Below are 23,152 nucleotides of genomic sequence, written 5' to 3'. Positions count from 1 at the left end.
TAAGAAATGCTGGCGAGGATATGAGGAAAAGGGAACTCTTGTATACTGTTGATGGGAATGTAAATTAATACATGTACTATGGAGAACAGTTTGGAGGTTCCTCAAAAAACTTAAAATTGAGCTACTACATGATCCAGCAATCCCATTGCTGAACATATGCCTGAAAGGAAAGAAATCGGCATATCAACGAGTTTTCTGCACACCTATGTTTGTTGCAGCACTGTTTACAATAAGATTTGGAAGCAACCTAATTGTCCATCAACAGATGAATGGATAAAGAAAATGTGGTACATACATACAATGGAGTACTATTCAGCCATAAAAAACAATGAGATCCTGTCATTTGCAACAACATTGATAGAACTGAAGATCATTATGTGAAGTGTAATAAGCCAAGCACAAAAGACAAACATCACATATTCTCACTTATTTGTGGAATCCAAAAATCAAATCAATTGAACTCATAAAGAGTAGAAGGATGGTTACCAGAGGCTGGGAACAGTAATGGGGAAGGGGAGAATGGGGGAGCAAGGTGGTGATGGATAATGAAGACAAAAAAAAATATTTAGAAAGAATGAATAAGACCTACTATTTGATAGTACAGTAGGGTGACTACAGTCAATAATAATTTAATTGGACAGTATAAAATAATTTACAGAGTGTAATTAGATTATTTAAAATTCAAAGGATAAATGCTGGAGGCAATGGATACCCCATTCTCGATGATGTGCTTATTTCACATTGTATGCCTGTATCAAAACATTTCATGTACTCCGTAAATAGACACCTACTTTGTACCCACAACTTTTTCTTTTTTTTTTTTTTATTATACTTTAAGTTCTAGGGTACATGTGTACAACATGCAGGTTTGTTACATAGGTATACATGTGCCATGTTGGTTTGCTGCACCCATTAACTCGTTATTTACATTAGGTATTTCTCCTAATGCTATCCCTCCTCTAGCCCCCCACCCCATGACAGGCCCTGGTGTGTGATGTTCCCTGCCCTGTGTCCAAGTGTTCTCACTGTTCAATTCCTACCTATGAGTGCGAATATGCGGTATTTGGTTTTCTGTCCTTGTGATAGTTTGCTCAGAATTATGGTTTCCAGCTTCATCCATGTCCCTACAAAGGACATGAATTTGTCCTTTTTTATGGCTGCATAGTATTCCATGGTGTATATGTGCCACATTTTCTTTAACCAGTCTATCATTGATGGACATTTGGGTTGGTTCCAAGTCTTTGCTATTGTGAATAGTGCTGCAATAAACATACGTGTGCATGTGTCTTTATAGTAGCATGATTTATACTCCTTTGGGTATATACCCAGTAATGGGATTTCTGGGTCAAATGGTATTTCTAGTTCTAGATCCTCGAGGAATCACCACACTGTCTTCCACAATGGTTGAACTAGTTTACACTCCCACCAACAGTGTAAAAACCTTCCTATTTCTCCACATCCACTCCAGCATGTGTTGCTTCCTGACTTTTTAATGATCGCCATTCTAACTGGTGTGAGGTGGTATCTCACTGTGGTTTTGATTTGCATTTCTCTGATGACCAGTGATGATGAGCATTTTTTCATGTGTCTGTTGGCTGCATAAATGTCTTCTTTTAAGAAGTGTCTGTTCATATAATTTGCCCACTTTTTGATGGAGTTGTTTATTTCTTGTAAATCTGTTTAAGTTTTTTGTAGATTATGGATATTAGCCCTTTGTCAGATGGGTAGATTGCAAAAATTTTCTCCCATTCTGTACATTGCCTGTTTACTCTGATGATAGTTTCTTTTGCTGTGCAGGAGCTCTTTAGTTTAGTTAGATCCCATTTGTCTATTCTGGCTTTTGTTGCCATTGCTTTTGGTGTTTTAGTCATGAAGTCCTTGCCCATGCCTATGTCCTGAATGGTATTGCCTAGGTTTTCTTCTAGGGTTTTTATGGTTTTAGGTCTAACATTTAACTCTTAAATCCATCTTGAATTAATTTTTGTATAAGGTGTAAGGAAGGGATCCAGTTTCAACTTTCTACATATGGCTAGCCAGTTTTCCCAGCACCATTTATTAAATAGGGAATCCTTTTCCCATTTCTTGTTTGTGTCAGGTATGTCAAAGATCAGATGGTTGTAGATGTGTGGTGTTATTTCTGAGGCCTATGCTCTGTTCCATTGGTCTTTATCTCTGTTTTGGTACCAGTACCACGCTGCTTTGGTTACTGTAGCCTTGTAGTACAGTTTGAAGTCAAGTAGCATGATGCCTCCAGCTCTGTTCTTTTTGCTTAGGATTGTCTTGGCAATGTGGGCTCTTTTTTGGCTCCATATGAAATTTAAAGTAGTTTTTTTCCAATTCTGTGAAGAAAGTCAGTGGTAGCTTGATGGGGATAGCATGGAATCTATAAATTACTTTGGGCAGTATGGCCATTTTCACGATATTGATTCTTCCTATCCATGAGCATGGAATATTCTTCCATTTGTTTGTGTCCTCTTTTATTTTGTTGAGCAGTGGTATGTAGTTCTTCTTGAAGAGCTCCTTCACATTCCTTGTAAGTTGTATTCCTAGGGTTTTTATTCTCTTTGTAGTAATTGTGAATGGGAGTTCAGTCATGATTTAGGTCTCTGTTTGTCTGTTATTGGTGTATAGGAATGTTTGTAATTTTTGCACATTGATTTTGTATCCTGAGACTTTGCTGAAGTTGCTTATCAGCTTAAGGAGATTTGGGGCTGAGAGGATGGGGTTTTCTAGATATACAATCATGTGATCTGCAAACAGGGACAATTTGACTTCCTCTTTTCCTCATTGAATACCCTTTATTTTTTTATCTTGTCTGATTGACCTGGCCAGAACTTTCAACACTATGTTGAACAGGAGTGGGGAGAGAGGGCATCCCTGTCTTGTGCCAGTTTTCAATGGGAATGCTTTCAGTTTTTGCCCATTCCGTATGATATTGGCTGCGGGTTTGTCATAAATAGCTCTTATTATTTTGAGATATGTCTCATCAATACCTAGTTTATTGAGAGTTTTTAGCATAAAGGGCTGTTGAGTTTTGTCAAAGGCCTTTTCTGTATCTATTGAGATAATCATGTGGTTTTTGTCATTGGTTCTGTTTATGTGATGGATTACGTTGACTGATTCGTGTATGTTGAACCAGCCTTGCATCCCGGGGATGAAGCCAATTTGATCGTGGTGGATAAGCTTTTGGATTTGCTGCTGGATTCAGTCTGCCAGTATTTTATTGAGGATTGTCACGTCAATGTTCATCAGGGATACTGGCCTACAATTCTCTTTTTTTCTCGTATCTCTGCCAGGCTTTGGTATCAGGATGCTGCCGGCCTCATAAAATGAGTCAGGGAGGATTCCCTCTTTTTCTAGTGATTGGAATAGTTTCAGAAGGAATGGTACCAGCTCCTCTTTGTAACTCTGGTAGAATTCAGCTGTGATTCCGTCTTGTCCTGGACTTTTTTTGGTTGGTAGGCTAATGATTATTGCCTGAATTTCAGAGCCTGTTATTGGTCTATTCAGAGATTCAACTTCTTCCTGGTTTAGTCTTGGGAGGGTGTATGTGTCCAGGAATTTATCCATTTCTTCTAGATTTTCTAGTTTATCTGTATAGAGGTGTTTATAGTATTCTCTGATGGTAGTTTGTATTTCTGTGGGATCGGTGGTGATATCCCCTTTATCATTTTTTATTGTGTCTATCTGATTCTTCTGTCTTTTCTTCTTTATTAGTCTTGCTAGTGGTCTATTTATTTTGTTGATCTTTTCAAAAAACCAGCACCTGGATTCATTGATTTTTTGAAGGGTTTTTTGTGTCTCTGTCTACTTCAGTTCTCCTCTGATCTTAGTTATTTCTTGCCTTCTGCTTTTGAACTTGTTTGTTCTTTCTTCTCTAGTTCTTTTAATTGTGATGTTAGGGTGTCAATTTTAGAGCCTTCCTCTTTTCTTTTGTAGGCATTTAGTGCCATAAATTTCCCTCTACACACTGCTTTAAGTGTGTCCCAGAGATTCTGATACATTGTGTATTTGTTCTCATTGGTTTTAAGAACATCTTTATTTCTGCCTTCATTTCGTTATTTACCCAGTAGTTATTCAGGAGAAGGTTGTTCAATTTCCATGTAGTTGTGCAGTTTTGAGTGAGTTTCTTAATCCTGAGTTCTAACTTGATTGCACTGTGGCCTGAGAGACAGTTTGTTTTGATTTCTGTTGTTTTACATTTGCTGAGGAGTCTTTACTTCCAACTATGTAGTGAATTTTGGAATAAGTGTGACGTGGTGCTGAGAAGAATGTATATTCTGTTGATTTGGGATGGAGAGTTCTGTAGATGTCTATTAGGTTTGCCTGGTTCAGAGCTGAGTTCAAGGCCTGGATATCCTTGTTAACCTGTCTCCTTGATCTGTCTAATATTGGCAATGGGGTGTTAAAGTCTCCCATTATTATTGTGCGAAGGTCTAAGTCTCTTTGTAGGTCTCTATGGCTTCCCTGGTGGTTTAGTGGCTAGGATGTAGCACTTTCACCACTGTACCCACAACTTTTTCTTTCTTTTTTCTCTTTTTCAAGGAAGATTGTATTAGGCAGAAATTTAACCCCATAACCTTCAGCTCCAATGTTTTACCTATGAATATGTCACATTACAAGGAATTTTACAGATATAATTATGGTTTCTAATTAAATTAGGAATATTATATTGGATTATTCAGGTAAACCTCATATAAACACATGAGCTTCTAAAAGCAGAGTTTTCTTAGCCGAGAGTAAAAGGAGAAGTCAGAGAGATGCAACAGAGAGGGAAGTCAAAGAGATTTTACGTGTGAAGGAGACTCAACTCACCATTGCTTGAGGGGGCTGCTGAAAATCATATATATAGGTGGACTCTAGGAGAAAAGAACAACACCCAGCTGACAGACATCAGGAAAATGGAACCTCAGTCCTTACAACTACAAAAAAAAAATGCATTCTACCAACAGAAGCTTGGAAATGAATTCTTCCACAGAGACTAGTGAGGACCACAGCCCTACTGACACTTTGATTTCACTCTTGTTAAACCTGGAGATGAAGACTCAGCTGACCCCACCTAGATTCCTAACCTCCAGAACGGGATAAAAAATTTGCATTTATTGAAGCCTCTAAGTCTGTAGCAACTCTTGTTAAAGAAAAACTTATGCACATTTAAATTTTAAGGAGTTTATTTGAGCATTCAGAAAATCTGAGTAGCACCAGACTACTCAGGGTAAAGCGCTCCATCAGGAGGGGCAACAGGGGAAACTTTTATAAAGTATTCACAGCAGCAAGAACAAACAATCTTAATTGGTTAGAGTGAAAAACTTCTAGATAGAGATTTGTTGGTGGTTTCTGATTGATGTGGTTTCTAATTCCCATGTACTATTACTCTGGGCTTTGGTTTGTACATTTAAGAATTTAAAGTGCTAGAGCCACCCCAGTCTAATTAATGTACTCCCAATTAAGATTTTTTTGGTAAGACTTGTTATGGCAGAACAAAAACTAATACAGGCCTCATGGATATAGACATTGACATATGATTAGGATTATAAAAGGAGCTGACTAAGAGGAGGGCATCCCTGGCAGAGGGTTGAGTATAGGTCATAGTGCAAAAGCAGAATAATTCAAGTGTGATGCAAAATCAATTCAATTTGCCTCATAAGACTGAGTCTGAGCCTCAGTTAGCTCATCTGGAAGCATGCTGTAAGCTGTATTATTTAGAGGCCTAGTGAGTCTATGAAAGTGCCTCAAGGGAAACTGTGGGTAGACTATTAGCAGAAAGAACATGTTGACTTATCATGGACCACTCCCCTCCTAACATCCTCACTCTTACACTGCTTTAACAATTAAAGAATGAAGGTAAAGGTATTATGCCATTTTAAAAAAAAAGTTCTGCTGCTTCAAACATTTAAAAATACCTAAACTTGGCTGGGCACGGTGGCTCACGCCTATAATCCCAGCACTTTGGGAGGCCGAGGCAAGTGGATCACGAGGTCAGGAGTTCGAAACCAGCCTGACCAACATGGTGAAACCCTGTCTCTACTAAAAATACAAAAATTAGCCAAGCATGGTGGTGTGCACTTGTAATCCCAGCTACTCAGGAGGCTGAGGCAGGAGAATCACTGGGACCTGGAAGTCGGAGGTTGCAGTGAGCAGATATCGTACCACTGCACTCCAGCATGGGCGAAAGAGCAAGACTCCGTCTCAAACAAACAAACAAAAAAACTAAACTTGGTGTTTCCTTCCAGAACAGCAATCTATTATTATTTCTCAAGCATGTTATGAGCATCAAATCAGATAATTGTGAAATGTTGTACTTTCAAATTATTGGTAGTTTTCCTGTGGTGATGTGCATTGTAATAAGTATGACCATGAAATAAGTATGAAATAAGAAGGACTACCAATCAGTATTGGCATTGTCTTTAGAGGTAAGCATGCTTTAGCAGAAATATAAGGATTTCAACACGATGGAACATCCCGCTCCTCTTTGGTAACATAGTTCAGGATAGCTGTTCAAGGTCAAAGAGAAGAGGAAATTGTTCTCTATATTCATTCAAAAGCGAGGTTATCTGAAGTTTCCCGTCATCATATGTGACTACTAAGTACTCTCAAGTCATCATTATTGTCATCCTACCCAAAAAAAAAGAAAAAAAAGGGCGTGAAAGTACACTTGTGGGAGCTTTTATGATCCATGACAGAAAGTGGTACATATGATATCTACTCTAATTTCATTAGAAAGTACTGATACACAAGGCTGATAAATGTAGTAAAAACAGTTGCTAAATAACTGGCCTTTATGAAAGAATAGGTGAGGGTGAAGATTTTGAGAGATGTTAACTGTCTCTGCCTCAGAGTAATGTGCATATAAAAACCTCCAAGACAAGCAAGAAGTACTTTTCTTTTTTTATAGCCAAATTAGAGGTAATTAAAAGCAAGCATTTTCTAGTGGAAGTATAATGGAGCTGTTATCTATGGAGCTTTTGGGGAAAGCGTGTGTAGAGGTGGAGGGAGGAGACAGGGTATATTGTTGGTACAAGGAAGAAGAAAAGAAAATTACAAAAGAAAAGTAGTCTGATTTTTCCTCATATTTTATGAAATCTAAGTGTATTCTGTTTGTAATCAGACTGTGTGATATTTTACAATAACAGAAGTACACAAGTACCCAACTACCCTATGTAACCTTCAGGAGCACAGACAGGTATAGACCTCAAAAGAATAAGAAACACTATACCGAAATGAGGCTCTATAAAACAGGAGAGAATATCAGTATGAGCAGTAGGCAGTGTATATATACTGCAAAGGCAATAGGGCCCAAACAGTAAGACCTGTCAAATTTGCTGCATTATGAAGGAGGTACAAGACACTGAAAGATAGGGAACTTGATATCAAGGAGCAAAGAGTCTTATTAAGGTCATATATAGCTGAGTGAATTATTTTTTAATGTATTCTTACTTTGCAATCAACTTGTACGTATAAGTCTGTGCCAAGAGTGTTTTCATTATAGGTTTCATTATAGGCCCCATGCCAGAATAGAGGATACAACCCAGGTCTAGGAAACCTGTGTCTTACACCAAACAGTAAGAGATTCATTGAAATCAATGAAAAAGTTACCAAAGAGTTAATAAACAATATCAGGTATATAATAAGTTAATGGTGAGTAAAATGGAAGGGAACATGCAAATTATGTTTTTAAAGAATGTCATCATATAGGGGAGAAATAAAATGTATTATTTTGACTGTCAGGGATAAAGTCAGAAACGAAAATTAGAAACTTTGGAAAGCTAAATATTTTGTTTTAAAACAACTTTCTGTTTATACTTCAAAGGTAAAATGGGAAGCCCTGGGAGAAAACTTGAACTCCTCTCAACTAGAAGATTGCAGGAAAGGTCTAGTAGATCAGTTGGAAGAAATGCTGCAGCTAGGAGAGGTGGATGCTAGGTGATAGTTTTACATTGTGCTGAGGCTTAGAAGCCAATACCTCAAAATACGGCGCTTTGATACTCTGAACTGAAAAAGAAGCCTCAAAGTCTTTCTGAACTACCCTACTTCCCTCCACCCAGCCCCTCGCTTCTGTCTCTCAATCTTTTGTCTTTCCTGAAGCACGAGAAGAAGTTGTTTTCTGAAGTTCTCTTATCTGCCTAAAGCCTGGACTCAGAACAATTATGTCTGCTAGGGACTTCAGTTTTCATTAACTGAACTAATATCACACGAAGAAAGAAGCCTATCCACACTCATGGACAGACTTTTGTCACAAACCATCATCTGCTCTTCAGGCCCAAGAGACACTATCCTAGGCCATTGTATCTTTTTTTAAGCCCATTGAATTTCCCTGAAAATCATTTAATACTCCCCCTAAAATCATCCACACTTTCCCATCTTCCTATAAGATTCCACTATATTCCACTATAAAGTATATAAGCATCTCTATCCCATTGGGATTTTGGGTAATCACTCTGATTTTTTCCCTGTGCATGCTAATAAATTTGTACACCGTTTCCCCTGTTAATTTGCCTTTTGTCAGTTGAGTTTTTCAATGATATGATAGAGGGCAAAGAAGTTTTTCCTTGACCCCTACAATGGCTTTTAGGTTCCTGCCAATGTTAAAATTGTCACTTCATGACAGAAATGTAACAAGACAAAAATCCATCCAGACCTTTAAAATAATGCAAATGTGCTGAGTCATATTTCTTTGTGTACAACAAGTGTTTTTGTTTGTTTTGCTTGATTTTTTCCATGTTTTTGGGAAGTTTGTACAAAAGTGATAAAACTCAAGCAAACCTACTTTGCATTAGACACAATAAATTTATTGCTCATTCTTACTTCCTAAAAAGAAAAATATCTATAGAGTATAGATATTCCTATATGCATTTCTTAGTTCCTAAAACTGCCAAGAAATCAAGATAAGGATATATTTATTAATATACCTACTTTTATTGATGGAGGACATAAGGTGGAAAACTATTGCTTAAGGCTAGACACCAAGGCAGAGGAGGAAGGAGAGAATTACCTCTCTTTTGACTTCTACTTCAGTATTCTGGGCCCTCACTGCAGCTGTCTCCTAAGTATGTGTCTTTCATATTGATTACTATTATTGTACACTTGTTACTAAGAGTTCAAAATTACTAGCCTGAAGCTTCAAGATAATAAAAAACAAACAAGCAAAAATCAAGTCACTTTTCACTGTTCAGAGAGAAAAGATTATTAAAGAAAGAAAAAAAGATCGAGACTTGCCAAAAAAATCCTTAATTTATATATCATGTGAGTTAAAGACACTGCTTGCTCATATCATTCCGTAGTACCAAAAAAATTTTTAAATAAAGTTCTTATTCACATTTATTTCAAAAATCCAGAGATCTTGGTTAGTGTTTTTATTTTTATGCTACCACATCTGCTTACATTAAATTTTCAACTTCAGTTGCTACTAACTTAATTTAGGCCCTAATCTATTCCATGGACTATTGCAACACTCTGTTAAAGAAACTCCTGAAGTCCATCTGTTTAATGTTCAATCCATTAATGCTACTTGGATAAACATTCTAAATTTTAGACTATGTTATGTAACTCTTTGTCCAAGAGATAACTTCCACTGAATACAAGGTAGGTCCAAATTCCTTAGTCCAATATTAAGGTCAGCAAGTTGACACAAAAAGACTTTAAAAAATCTCATTATCCAGTAACTTCTCACATATATTCTTATACCTTCATAATCTAGTCATATTAGGGTATACTTCATACCAGTTTTAAAGAGTCACATGCTTTCTTGTTTCCGAAAGCCACTTTGACCACCTGCTACAAATTTCATATCTTCTTAACAAATTTCTTTTCTAGGCATCAAGCGCAATTCAAATGTCAAGTCTTCTTATAAGCCTTTCCTAGACTACTAGGTAACTATGAAATCATCTCAATTTCATATATTTCCATTATATCTTAAAATCAACATTACGTAACACCTATTATTTATATTAGAATTACATATATGACTGTCTATGGCTCTTTATCAGTCAAGGTCCCATCAAGACCATATAAAATATGCCAATTAATTTAACAGAAAAAAATATAGGTTATTGGATATATAAATATTAGAAGACTGAAATACAAATTAGAAAACATTGAGATGCCAAAGAAATATTTTCTGCAGGAAACAGCTACCATTTATGGACATGAGGCTAAAAAAAGGGAAGAGGTAGGTGTTTTTAACAATTAGTATTTGAAAGTAGTTCCCTCAGAGCAGGAGCCAGACCTCTTCAGAAGGAAGGCTGACCAGCTTATGCTGTTAGAAAGGAAACTTGTGGAGCTAGGACGCAAACTTTGAGGAGCAAGCACTGTTTGGTGCTGGCATTTCTCAGGGAGTACAATGAAGTTGGTTCTGGGAGTGAAGATAAAAGAAAACTCATATCAATCCTACAATGAAAGTACTACTGTGTTACTAGGAAAATATTTGGTCCATAAAGGTGGTCTCTTATTTGTTGAATGAATTACACAAATCACTAAAGTCTCATTTTACAGATGAGATTCTGAGCTGCAAAGGAAAAGTTGTTTAATGTTTTTTTACTCAGTGTGCTCTCAGGATTTAGGTTTCATTAAAAAGTCAGTTTTTGAATAAAACTCTTGTATCATCAAGATAGTTAATATTTAAATTCAAATGTACATTGATGAAAAGAAAGTAAACTTTCCCTTTATGAGTTAATCTTTTGCACCATGATAGCAATGACATTCAAATTGAGTGGCAATTTTATAAAATATTCTGTATAGAGAAAGAGCAATCAGAAAACCACTATTTCTTATTTCTTACTTGATTACACCAAAGTGAGTCTATTTCAAGGATGGTCTCAGCTTATCTGCAGAAAAAAAAATGAGAGTGATGATAAAAAGCTTGTGTATGTATGTGTTTGAATATATTAGATCAACTTGAACAATGTTATTTTTTGAAGTCATATTTCTGACTCAACTGTCTGCTTTCCTTGTTCAGTCTCTTGCTCTAAACTATGTAGTCAAACTCCTAAGTATTACATAGATCCTGCTCAAATGCTATGTTTCATGAAAACATCCTTGATTCTTCTACATAAAATGGGTATATACTTTAATGAATGCTTGTGGCCTTTTAGTTCTCGCTTTTGGGGGACACATTTTACCAGCTGTCTTGTATAATGAATAATTGCACTTGAAGTCCAGGTACAAGTCAATTCAATTCCTTAATGTTTTAAACTGTCTTCCAGAAATAAAAGTAAATTACACATAGAGGAAGACATCATCCAAAGCCTCAAAGAAGTTCTTTAATTTTCTTCCACAGTTTCTGCCATCCTATCAAGAATAAACAGCTATACAGACAAGAATGGACAAAAATCAAAAGAAAAAATAGGTGATAAAAAGAGATACATTAAAAATCAATTTTAAAAAATCAGAATTATACTTTAAAGTGCTTAATATGTGATTAATGTTTAATAACTTAATATGATGAATCATGGGAGGTAAGAGAAAGTATAAAAATAATTATTCAGAAAGTCTGAATAATGCCTTAATTAAAATATAATGATTTCAATTTCAACACATAGTTTTAATAACATTATAGGCCCTGGTGAAGAAATAACTTATTAATTAGAAACTAGGTCAGTAGAAAACATCTGACCTGAAATATGGGGAGGGAATAAAAAATAATGGAAAATACAGAACAGGTCAAAAGATAAATTGGAAGTGGGGAAGAAACTGAATGTCTATGAAACTGGAGTTGAAGAGGAGGAAGAAGAATAAGAGAAAGTGGCGAGAGAGAATAAGTCAGAAGACGGTAATTTTTCAAAACTGACAAAATATGTCAAGCCAAATATGTAAATAGAGATAAATAAACTTTAAAAAATCCATACCTAAGTATATTTTAGTAAAACTTTTGAAAACGAAATACAAAAAGACACCATCAAAGTAACAGCAAAAATTGAGCAATGATTTTAAAATAAATATAATGAAAACATAAGACAATGAAACGGTATAATTAATGGTTAAAAAAAATACCCAGCAAACTATAATTCTTTGCCTGATGAAAATAGTTTTTTAAAAATGAAGGTGATATTGAAGATATTTCTCAAAAAAGAATTTATCATAAAAAGACTGCACTAAAGAAAATAGTAATGCATTTCATAATTCATTATGAAAAGAATGGATTAGTCAATAAATAGTATAATTTGTTATCCATATAAAAATTGTGCTCTCTACTTCATATCATACAAAGAAGTAAATTTCAGATGATTAAAGACCTGATGTGAAAAGCAAAACTAATTTTAGCAGAAATATATGTTAGAATATCTTTACGACTGCATGACAGGGAAAGATGTCTTAAGCACAAAGCCTAAAAGAAAAGATGTCTGTTTATAATAATAATAAAACTTTCTTTAAATAAAAATTCCTCATGAACAAGAGAGTCTACAGTAAAACACATACTGAAAGAAAATATATTCCAGACAACTGGTAAAAGATTATTTTCTAGAATATATTATATAAATTATTTCTATAAAACAAGAGGAAAAGAATACAAACTTCCCAAAAAGAAACTTAAATAGTAAACCTGAATGGCGAAAGTAAACAAGGGAAAAGAAATGAAAAGATGCCCAATCCTATGAAGAATCAAGAAAATTTATTTTAATACAGTAGAGTACCAAGGACAGAAGTGCTTCTAGCTAAGTTGGAATAACAAATATTGGATTTACTCTTTCCCGTGAAACAACTTTTAAAAAAAGAAGACAAAATATACGAAATCACAGTGTTCAAGACACTAAATAGAAATCAGTGAAAGACCCAGAATTGCAAGAGATGAGAAACACAGGAGATAAACTCTCCAATAGACCAGCTTATTGACTTAAGAAAGTTTCTAGGGCATGTTGTAGTGAGGTAGAACCTAGATATAGCAGCATAATAATGGCCCTCCAAAGATGTACATGTCCTAATCCCCTTTACCTGTGGATATGCTACCTTACATGGGAAAGGGACTTCACAGATGCTGATTAAGAATCTTGATATGGAGAGATAATCCTGGATATCTAGATCTAATCGCATGAGTCTTTAAAATAAAAGAAACTTTCCCAGCTCAGTTTAGAGTTAGAAGGACATGTGGCTGTTGAAAAATGATTAGAGAGATGCAACATTGTTGACTTGGAAGATGGAAGAAGGGGACACAAGCCATGGAATTTAGGCATCCTCCCAGTGCTGGATAAGTCGAGGAAATGAACTCTCCCCTAGAGCATGCAGAGAGGAACTCAGCCCTGCTGACTCCGTGGTTTTAGCAGAGCAAGGTCCATTCTGCAGTTCTCACCAATGGAACTGTAAGATCATAAATTTGTGGTGGTTTAAGCCACTATGTTTGAGGTGATTTGCTACATTAGCAATAAGTAACTAATCTACCATCAGGAGATGCGCTTACTGATGTTCTCGGAAGACCAATGTGACTGGACTTCCTGGAAAGGAGAAAGTTGCACATACATAAATACACAGATAAATACATTTTCAGAGATCTGCAGAAGGCCCCCTTACATGTTCATTCATCCGAGAACTGATTAGTACATGTATGTAAGGAAAATACTTGAGGCTAAGAAAAGAAAACCCGGAAAGGATTAGAGGTAGCAATATCCAGCACTCAACATAGCTGTGAATAGATCCTGCTCTAACCAGCAAGAATGGAAAATCTATGGTTCGTGGAAGTACACATAAGGGTCTTGCTTTACTAATGGGGAATTAATAACACTAGACTGAGCACTATTTGCAAGTGGTATAATATCACTAGAAGTTAGAGGGTGATGAGCTACAGATGTTAAAGACATAAAGATAAGCTAAAGGTAAATAATCCTTAAAACATCCGCTAATGTAAAAGAAAAAAAGTAAATAAAATGGAGAAGAAAAATGAAAATATAAAAAAAATTCAACTGATTGAAAAGAAGGTGAAAAAGAGGAAAGGGAAAAAATAACATGTGGCACAAAAAGAAAACAAATAGCAACTATTTAAGTGTTATCACAACAATAATTACATTAAATGCAAACTGTCTAACTAAACAGCAAAGACTGTCAGATTAGGAAAAAAAAATTAAAACCCAAGTGTAAGAAACAAAATTCATATGTAAAGATGTAAGCAGGTTAAAAGGGAAAGGATAGAAAAACATGTAACTTGCCAGCACTAATCAAAAGCAAGTTGAGGAGCCATATTAATATCAGATAAACTAGGTTACACAGAAAATACTATTTCCAAATATACAAAAAAAATTATTAAATAATAAATGAATAAATTGTCAAACTAAAATAAGTCTAAATATTTATAATTAACAAATCTTCCAAAAAAAATGAAGCAACTAATGACAGAACTGCAAGAAAAAAAGAAATCCACAACCATAGTTGATTTCAATACCTCTCTCTCAGTAATTCATAAAACAAATAGACAAAAAATAAGTAACAATATAGAAAATTGGAAGAAATACATCACCCAGCTTTACCAAAAATTCTAAACAAACTTAGCAAATAAAATTCAACAACATATATAAACTATACTACTTCATTACCAAGTGGATTAATGCCAATAATGTAAGGTTCATTTAATATTTGAAAATCAATGCATTTAATCATGTTTACAGTCTCAGAAAAAAAAGTGACAATCTCAAAAAAGATATAGACAAAATTCAATATTCAGCCTTGACGAAAACTTTTCTCAAACTTGGAATCGAATGTGTGTAGGAAAGAGTTTACTCAGCAGGCATGAGTGACTCCAGCCTTAAGTGTTCTCAGTTTTCATGAATTGCCTGTTTTCATGAATGGCCCTTGGCTGATTCCTGGGAACTGGGCTCTTCGAATGTTGTGATAAGAGTGTTTTGCATGCTTGTGTCCTTGAACCAAACTGTGCCAGGTTTTCTAGATAGTCTGAGTAAACCATGTGCTTGATGTGAATCCCAGTGTTCCTTCTGGGGCTCTGGAGCTTTAGTAACTGTTGTGAGTCATACAGGTATTATGCACCTACATGCAGCCCCATTAAAAACTCTGTAAAATGCTGCAGTCCTAGGCACAGGCAGCTTTCCTGGTGGATATCACTTTGTATGTGTTGTCATAACTTATTGCTGAAGGAATTAAACATATTCTCTGTTACTCTAATTATTCTAATGGTAAAGGGCTCTAGGAAGCTTATGCCAATTCTCTGAAAATTTATTTATAGAATCGAAGCATTCCTAATAGATAAGATAAATAAAACCCAATGTGTTTTTCTTACTCTCACACATCACTAAACACAACACTTTTGACACCAGATTCTCTAGTCGACACCAGCAGGATATCCTATAATTCAATTCTGACACTACAATGAAAGTTGTCAGAATCAAAATAGTTGTGCCAAACCCTAACAAAATAGTCAGGAGGCCATAAAGAAAGGGCTGTCACACACATATCTATGTTTAAAATTATTAGAAAGACTCTCTGGAAACCACAACCTTCCACAAAGGGCCCTCAACCTTTTATAAATAGTACTTTATAAAGACATCTGCCCAGCAACTACCTATTCGACCTTGGACTGATGCCACTATTGTTATAGATCCTTGTAGCCAAGGATAATTATTTCAAAACAACTTATGTAACTTCCCTCATAGTGCTCCTAAAAACCCTTTCCTTTCTTTGCCTTTCTGGGTACGTCAGTGGCCATTTATTGGGTGCCATGGCACAAGTATTCCTGGATTGCAATTCTTCTGCTTATTCCAAAATAAACGCATCTTTGGAGAATCTCTTTCTGTTGTTATTTTTGGTTGGCACTACTTAGAGATGGTATAACATCCCACAGGTTGAGGGCTCTGTCCCAGATGACTTCTCCCCAGTTCAGATGCCAACCACACTTCCCAGGTTGTGACCTATACATCCGACTGACTGGCTATAAATTGGGGTTTCTATGACTCCCTTCTTGGGTTTCATTAATTTGCTAGAGTGGCTCAAATAACTCCAGAAAACACTTTACTTATATTCACCCATTTATTATAAAGGATATTGCAAAGGGTACAGCTAGATGGAAGAGGTGCATAGGGCAAGGTATGGAGGAGGGAACACAAGCTGTGTGCTGTCTGGGCACCCCATCCTGCAGGAACCTCCACGTGTTCAGTAATCTGGACCCCAAACCCAGTCCTTTTGGGTTCTTATGGAGGCTTAAGTAGACCTGATTGATGGGGCTGAAAGTCTTAACTCTAATCATGCTTTGGGCTTTTAGGTGACCAGTTTCCATTTTAAAACTATCTAGGGGCCACAGCAACCAGTCATTTTGTTAGCAAACAAAAGACATTCATCACTCCAGAGATTCCAGGGATTTTAAAGGTTGTATACCAGGAAACAGGGAGGAGAAGAAAAATATATTTTATAACATCACAATTCTATATTTAAATACCACAAAACTTCTATTTATTTTAGTAGAAATTGATACTCATTCTAAAATTTATTTTAAAATGCAAAGGACCTAGTATAGCAAAAGAACAAACAAAAACTTTGAAAAATAACGTTGCACTGTAACTTTATAATTTTAATGCTTATTACTGAGTTATAGTAATCCAGTTTAATATAGGTCTAAAGGTAGACAAGTAAAACTACTGAAATAAAGAGAGACAAACCTGAGAAAAACAAGCAATGGGGAAAGGATTCCCTATTTAATAAATGGTGCTAGGAAAACTGGCTAGCCATATGTAGAAAGCTGAAACTGGATCCCTTCCTTACACCTTATACAAAAATTAATTCAAGATGGATTAAAGACTTAAACGTTAGACCTAAAACCATAAAAACTCTAGAAGAAAACCTAGGCATTACCATTCAGGACATAGGCATGGGCAAGGACTTCATGTCTAAAACACCAAAAGCAATGGCAACAAAAGCCAAAATTGACAAATGGGATCTAATTAAACTAAAGAGCTTCTGCACAGCAAAAGAAACTACCATCAGAGTGAACAGGCAACCTACAAAATGGGAGAAAATTTTCGCAACCTACTCATCTGACAAAGGGCTAATTAGCCAGGCGTGGTGGCAGGCGCCTGTAGTACCAGCTACTCGGGAGGCTGAGGCAGGAGAATGGCGTGAACCTGGGAGGCGGAGCTTGCAGTGAGCAGAGATCGCACTACTACACTCCAGCCTGGGCAACAGAGCAAGACTCTGTCTCACAAAAAAAAAAAAAAAAAAAAAAAAGAAAAAAGAATAAGGAAACAATTAAACCTATGGAAATCTAAGCTGCCAAGATACTGTGAGAACAAGAAGAAGGAATATTAAGACACATAGATAATAATAATAAAGATGTTTCATATTTTTAAAAATGAGAAAAGACATGATTAAGCAAAGGAGACAATATGTCATTATGAAGACTTTTGGGATTTCTTTTTTTTTAAAGAAACTGTAACAGAAAATTCTTGTTAAAAACGTATCATTTTGGTGATGGTCTCACAGGTGTATACTTATCTCTAAGTTCATCAAGATGTAGACATTACATATGTATGTTTCTTATATGTCAATCATACCTTAATACAGTGATTAAGCTACAATGGACTTATATGTGGCCTTTATAAGCTATATCTCAGCAGAAATGGAGATATTTATTCATGCATATGCATAGATATTTGTATGTACATAAAATTAATTAACATAAATAAAAAACTATGCCATATAAAAAGGTATATCATTTAGCTAAATATTACTTAGGTTGAATAAATGTAGATTTTGACACAAATTCTATCACAGAAGTGGTCATATTACTTGATAAAGTTTGTTTTTAAACTTTAGCTAAAATTTTGATTAATATGTTTAGCTCAGATATTAAGATCAGAATCAGAGGAACATGTTCTGCAATGCTGACCTCAACCGTCACTAGTCTGTTTATTCTTTCTCTATGGATAAATTATTAGGAAAGACTTACTCAAGACACATTCATTATCAGTAACATGTATTAGCAGACAAAGGTGCCAGATACTACCCAAGCATTCATGAGATGGAGACACCCCTGCACTAATGACAAATATTAAATGAATTATCAAAATACACTCTTATGAATGCTCTAACAAGAATATCTTTAAAACGCTTCTGAGAAAGGAGAGAAACACAGGCCAGGAGAATAGGCAAAAGCTTCACAGATGTAATAAATAAATGGGATAATATCTGGGAAAGTATTTTTCAAACAATAAAGATTTATACCATTTAAGAAATTATACTTGTTACTATAAATTCCTCCATCACAGTTCTCGATAATTTGGACATTTTTGGCATGTAACTTTGTACATGTAAGTATTCAAAATATTTCATGGACTGCCAAGGCTCATCATCTTTTTAAACTTTTCTTTTTGAGGAAAAAAATTTACTCAAAAGTAAATATCTCACCCATAAGTGAAAAAAAAACTGCAGTTAATATTTTATCAATGCTAGTTTCTGCACAATTCATTGCCTGACCAACAAATCTTTTTTAAAACATATTATCTGGTAGGCAAAATAATAGTTTTACAATGATGTCTACATTCTAATTCCCGGAACCTGTGAATATGTGATTTAAATGGCAAAGAATAATTAAGGTAGCAGATAAAGTTAAGATTGCTATCTCATTGATTTTGAGATGGAGACATTACTTTGTATTATCTACATGGGTTCAGTGTAATCACCTGGGCTCCTTATGTGGAAGAGGGAAGCAGAAATGTCAGTATCAGAATCATGCAATGTGAGAAAGTCTTGAAAAGCCATTGCTGGCTTTGAAAATGGAGGAAAGGGCCAGAGGCCAGACAGCTGCTCTCTAGAAGCTGGAAAGGCAAAAAAGTGGATACTCCTTTAGAGCTTTCAAAAAAGGAAAACAGCTCTTCCTGATTTTAGCTCGGTGAGACCCATTTGTGACTTTTGGCCTTCAGTACTGTAAAGCTACTAAATTCATATTGTTTTAAGCCAGTTTGTGGTAATTTGCTACAATAGCAATAGATAAGTACTAGAGTTAACACTGATTTCATTAGGAAAACAAGTCCCATGAACATTTTATGGAAAACTCTGGCCACTGCTATTCTATTTTTATAGAAAACTCTGGCCACGGCTATTATGCTTTACATTACTGCAATTTATCACAAATACAGTGGCATAAAAGAATATCTATTTGTTATCTCACAGTCCTGTAAGTCAGAAATACAGACACACTTCACTAGGTTCTATTATTAGGCTCTTACATGGCTAAAATCAAGGTGTTGGCCAGCCTGGGCTTCTATCTGGAGGCTCTGGAACTCTTCTTCCAGGGCAATTCTGCTTGTGAGTAGATTCAATCCCTTGCAGCTGTAGGCTGAGATCTCCATTTCTTTGTTGGCCACCAAATGGGGGCCTCTCTCAGGTCCTATAGCTGCTTGCATTCCGTCTCATGTGGCCTGCTTTCAGCCAGCTGTAGTGCAGTGAATCCTTCTCCTGCATGAAATCTCTTTGACTTCCTCTTCTGCCATCAGCTGAAAAAAGAGCTCTGTCTTTATGGCTTCCTGTGATTATATCAAACCCACCTGGATAATATCTGCATCTTAGGGTCACATGACATAAGCACGGGTGTGATACTTCACCACATTCACAGGTTCTGGGGATCAAGTGGGAAATATTTGGGGGACATTTAAAAGAGTCTGCCTATCACATTTATTTAATTGCATTCTTTTTAACATATTAGAATACTTAATGAATTTATTTATATGACTGGCTTACACATTGCCCTGTATTCTGATGTATTTCTTTTATGGAGACATTTTTCCAATAAAAGATAAGAGGCTTCTACGCACATAAATATACTATTTTCATTCCTTCATTGGCATTATGTTAGAAGCTAAAGATATAAAGATAAATAGTATTGTCAGGAATAGGTCTAATGGAACAATATTCTGAAGAACTAGAACAAGTGTAGACAAATTTGAAGAATGTAAAAAACATGAAACCCAGTGGTATGGACATACGACTTATTTGGATAATTTAAAGGCTGTGTGACCTAAGGATAAGAATCCTTAACATTGAATTACGTTGAGTCATCTCTGAATAAATTCAAAATTTATTCAGCAAATAACAATTATGTGCTAGAATGAAGAGAAAAACTATTAGTCTACTTACCCAAAGGGGTTTTTGAGGGTGAAATGAAATAATTTAGGTCAAACTGTTTATAAAGCTGTGAAATGCTATTCAAATATGTATTAATAAAATTATTAGTACAGGTTCCTATTTGCTATCTATTATGTTTACATCATCAAGCAGAGTGCCAATCATACAATGCATGCTCAGTGAAAACAAGGATCCTAACCATCATCAATAAGAATATATGTGCATTACATTTTATTCCTCTTTTAATTATCACAATTTTCTATAGGAGGCCAAAATAATTTCCTGTGTCACTTCTTTATTCACCCATCTTACACTTGGTTTGCTGTAAAGGGATTTAGTTTTACATTTGCTCAACTGCTTCCTGATAAGGAAACCTTCCTGGTAGGACAGGTGATTCAAGGTCTGACAAAAAAGGCAGATGAAACAACACCTCTCATGAGATATGGCTGCTCTTGTCATAATCAGCTAACTAAGTTCCCTGTAACAGCTAAAAATCAACTAAAAATGGATTAAAGTCTTAAACCTAGGCCCTGAAACCACAAAACTCCTAAGGAAAACATAGAGAAAAAGCTCCTTGATATTGATCTTGGCAATAAAATCAGAAGCACAAGCCACAAAAGTAAAAACAGACAAATGGAACTACATCAAACTGAACAACTTCTGCAAAGCAAAGGAAAAAAATCAACAAAATGAAGAGGCAACCTAAAAAGTGAAAGAAAATATTTGCAAATCATATCATTAACCATAATAAGGGGCTAATATCCAAAATATGAAAGAAACTCATACAACTCAATGGTGAAAAAACATAACCTGATTAAACAATGGGTAAAAGACTTGGATAGACATTTTCCCAAAGACGACGTGCAAATGGCCAATAGACAGATGAAAGATGCTCAACATCACTAATCACCAGGGCAATGCAAATCAAAACCACAATGAGATATGACCTCACACCTGTTAGGTTTTGGCTGTTGATGTGGTTTGGCTCTGTGTCCCCACCCAAATCTACCTTGAATTGTGATCCCAATAATCCCCATGTGTCAAGGGTGGGACCAGGTGGAAGAGAAGAGCCTGCAGGTGGATGACAATTCCCTCCATATCTTCAACTCATAGGGGTTCCATAGTCTCATTCTAGGTTGTGCTTGGCTTTCAGCAATTTACTGAACATTTTACCTGATTCTTCCCAGCTTTTATGATACTCTGGGTCTGCCCTAGGTAAGCCAGTGTTTACATCCCATCTGACCAAGGTGGACTTACTATTCTCTTCAGCTTGACAAAACTTTAGATTGCTTTCTTCTTGACTCTGGGCCTCTGACCTCTCTTTTCTTAGGACGTTTACTCCAAATTACTTGTAATTGTAAATTCTTTTTCTGTCTCTTTGAAGTGTAACACTTTTTAAAAGCATATTGCCAGTTTTATAACCCAGAAATATTATTTCTCAAGGACCTGGAAGCCCTCCCTTTGAATAATAATCATCAAGGAAGATAGTAGCACTCCTAACTCCCAGCCAGGGTGGGAGGGTGAGGAGTAACTTCAGTGGATGCCATATTTCAAGTTGCAAACTACCTTCTGTTATAAGGATTTGAGAAGTTAGTGTTTCCTTCAGATGAAATCAATTAGCAAACATGATAGCCTATGACTTTTCTACTTGCTTATTCCAGCACTTAGAAACCCTCCTGCCCTCTATTTCAGTGAAGTTGAGTTTGTGCTTAGACTTTGATTCTCTTCTGTTGTAATAGCCTCAATTACAGTCTTCCTTCCCTTTTTAACATTGTCTGCTGCAATCTTTTGGTTTGACAACGTCTTTTTAGAAGGTCCAGCCTTTCCTTGGATTTTAGGCCAGTTGGGTTGCCCTGCAAACCTCAGCTCTCTGATTGGTACAGAAAAAGTTATTATTTGACAAATTTTACTGATCTTTGTTGTCATCGTCATGGTGGAAATGATACTCTTTCTAGCTTCCTGCACCTTAAGAGGGAACTTAAGAGGTGACTTAACCAAAAGAAGACATTTTATTTTCATCAAATCCTTTTTTGTTTTTAATTTAACATATGTTCTGCAATCTAGGCAATGCATTCAAATATTAAAACATACAACATTTATAAATAAATAAATGTAATTAGATTAGGGATTCATTATCAAATGAATCCTTAAAAAGGAAGCAAAATCCAAAGTAGTATAATCACTGGAAAATACATCAGAGAAGTTATATGCAGCCACGCTTTGGGAAATTTATCAGTAAAAGTCTATTTTCATTGTCTTATTGATATACTGTAATTGTACTCACAGAAGAAACAAATGAAGAACTTGATGTAATGTTTGAAATGTTTTCTTTCAGACATTGTGTAACAGGAACGATGAGAGTAGAAAAGTTGACAATATGAGCCTCCTTATTGTCCTGGATTTCTGCCCAGAAGCATTTAAGTCCAGCCTTGCATGGATCTGAGATAAGAAAAGTGATTAACATTCAGGGAGGATGAAAATAGGCTCAAATTTTAAAAATTAACTTAAAAAATAAAGAAAATGACAAAGAAAAAATAAAAATAGTTTTAAAATATTGGAAATGGAAGACAGGCAAAGAAGCAACAATTTTCGTATTACTGGAGTCTCTGAAGAAGAAAAACAAAACAATGGACCAGAGACCATATTCTGAACTCTGATCCAAGCCAGAAGTACATAAAGACATTGAAAAGGCTTTCAAGGAACCAGGGAAAATTAGACCAGAATAATTATCCCTGAAACATATCCTAGTAGAACTGTTACATTTCAAAGACAAAGGCAAAATTATCAAGACCTTCAGAAAAATAAATTACAAATGCCAAAGAATATTGGCATTAGAATTTTCAAAATCAACACCGAAAGCAAGGCAACAATGGAGCAGAGTTGTTTAAGCTACTTTTTAACAGCTTTATGGAGATATTTGATATAAAATGCAAATATTTAAAGTGTACAATTGGATAACTTTTTTATTTTATTTATTTATTTTTGAAATGGGGTCTTGTTACATTGCTCAGGCTGGCTTTGAATTCTGGGGTTTGAGATATCATCCCACCTCAGACTCCTAACTAGCTAGAACTATAGGTGTGTGCCACAGTGCCCAGCTCAATTT

The 23,152-nt window shown here is 35.6% G+C and overlaps 1 long non-coding RNA gene across 1 annotated transcript in view; it reads right to left on the bottom strand.

Moving 5' to 3' along the window:
• Positions 1 to 22,473, bottom strand: part of LOC129532543 (uncharacterized) — a 262,209-nt gene extending 239,736 nt beyond the window's left edge. The window contains exons 1-2 of the long non-coding RNA XR_008678302.2: positions 22,331 to 22,473; positions 10,778 to 10,823 (exon numbers count right to left, since the gene is read on the bottom strand). This is a non-coding gene — a long non-coding RNA (uncharacterized lncRNA). The remainder of the gene's footprint in view (positions 1 to 10,777; positions 10,824 to 22,330) is intronic.
• Between the last annotated feature and the right edge of the window lie 679 nt (positions 22,474 to 23,152).

Source organism: Gorilla gorilla, chromosome 2 (genome assembly GCF_029281585.2).
Source record: "Gorilla gorilla gorilla isolate KB3781 chromosome 2, NHGRI_mGorGor1-v2.1_pri, whole genome shotgun sequence".
Taxonomy (NCBI): Eukaryota; Metazoa; Chordata; class Mammalia; order Primates; family Hominidae; genus Gorilla; species Gorilla gorilla.
The sequence above is the reverse complement of the archived record's forward strand: the minus strand, read 5'-3'. Positions and strand labels throughout refer to the sequence as shown.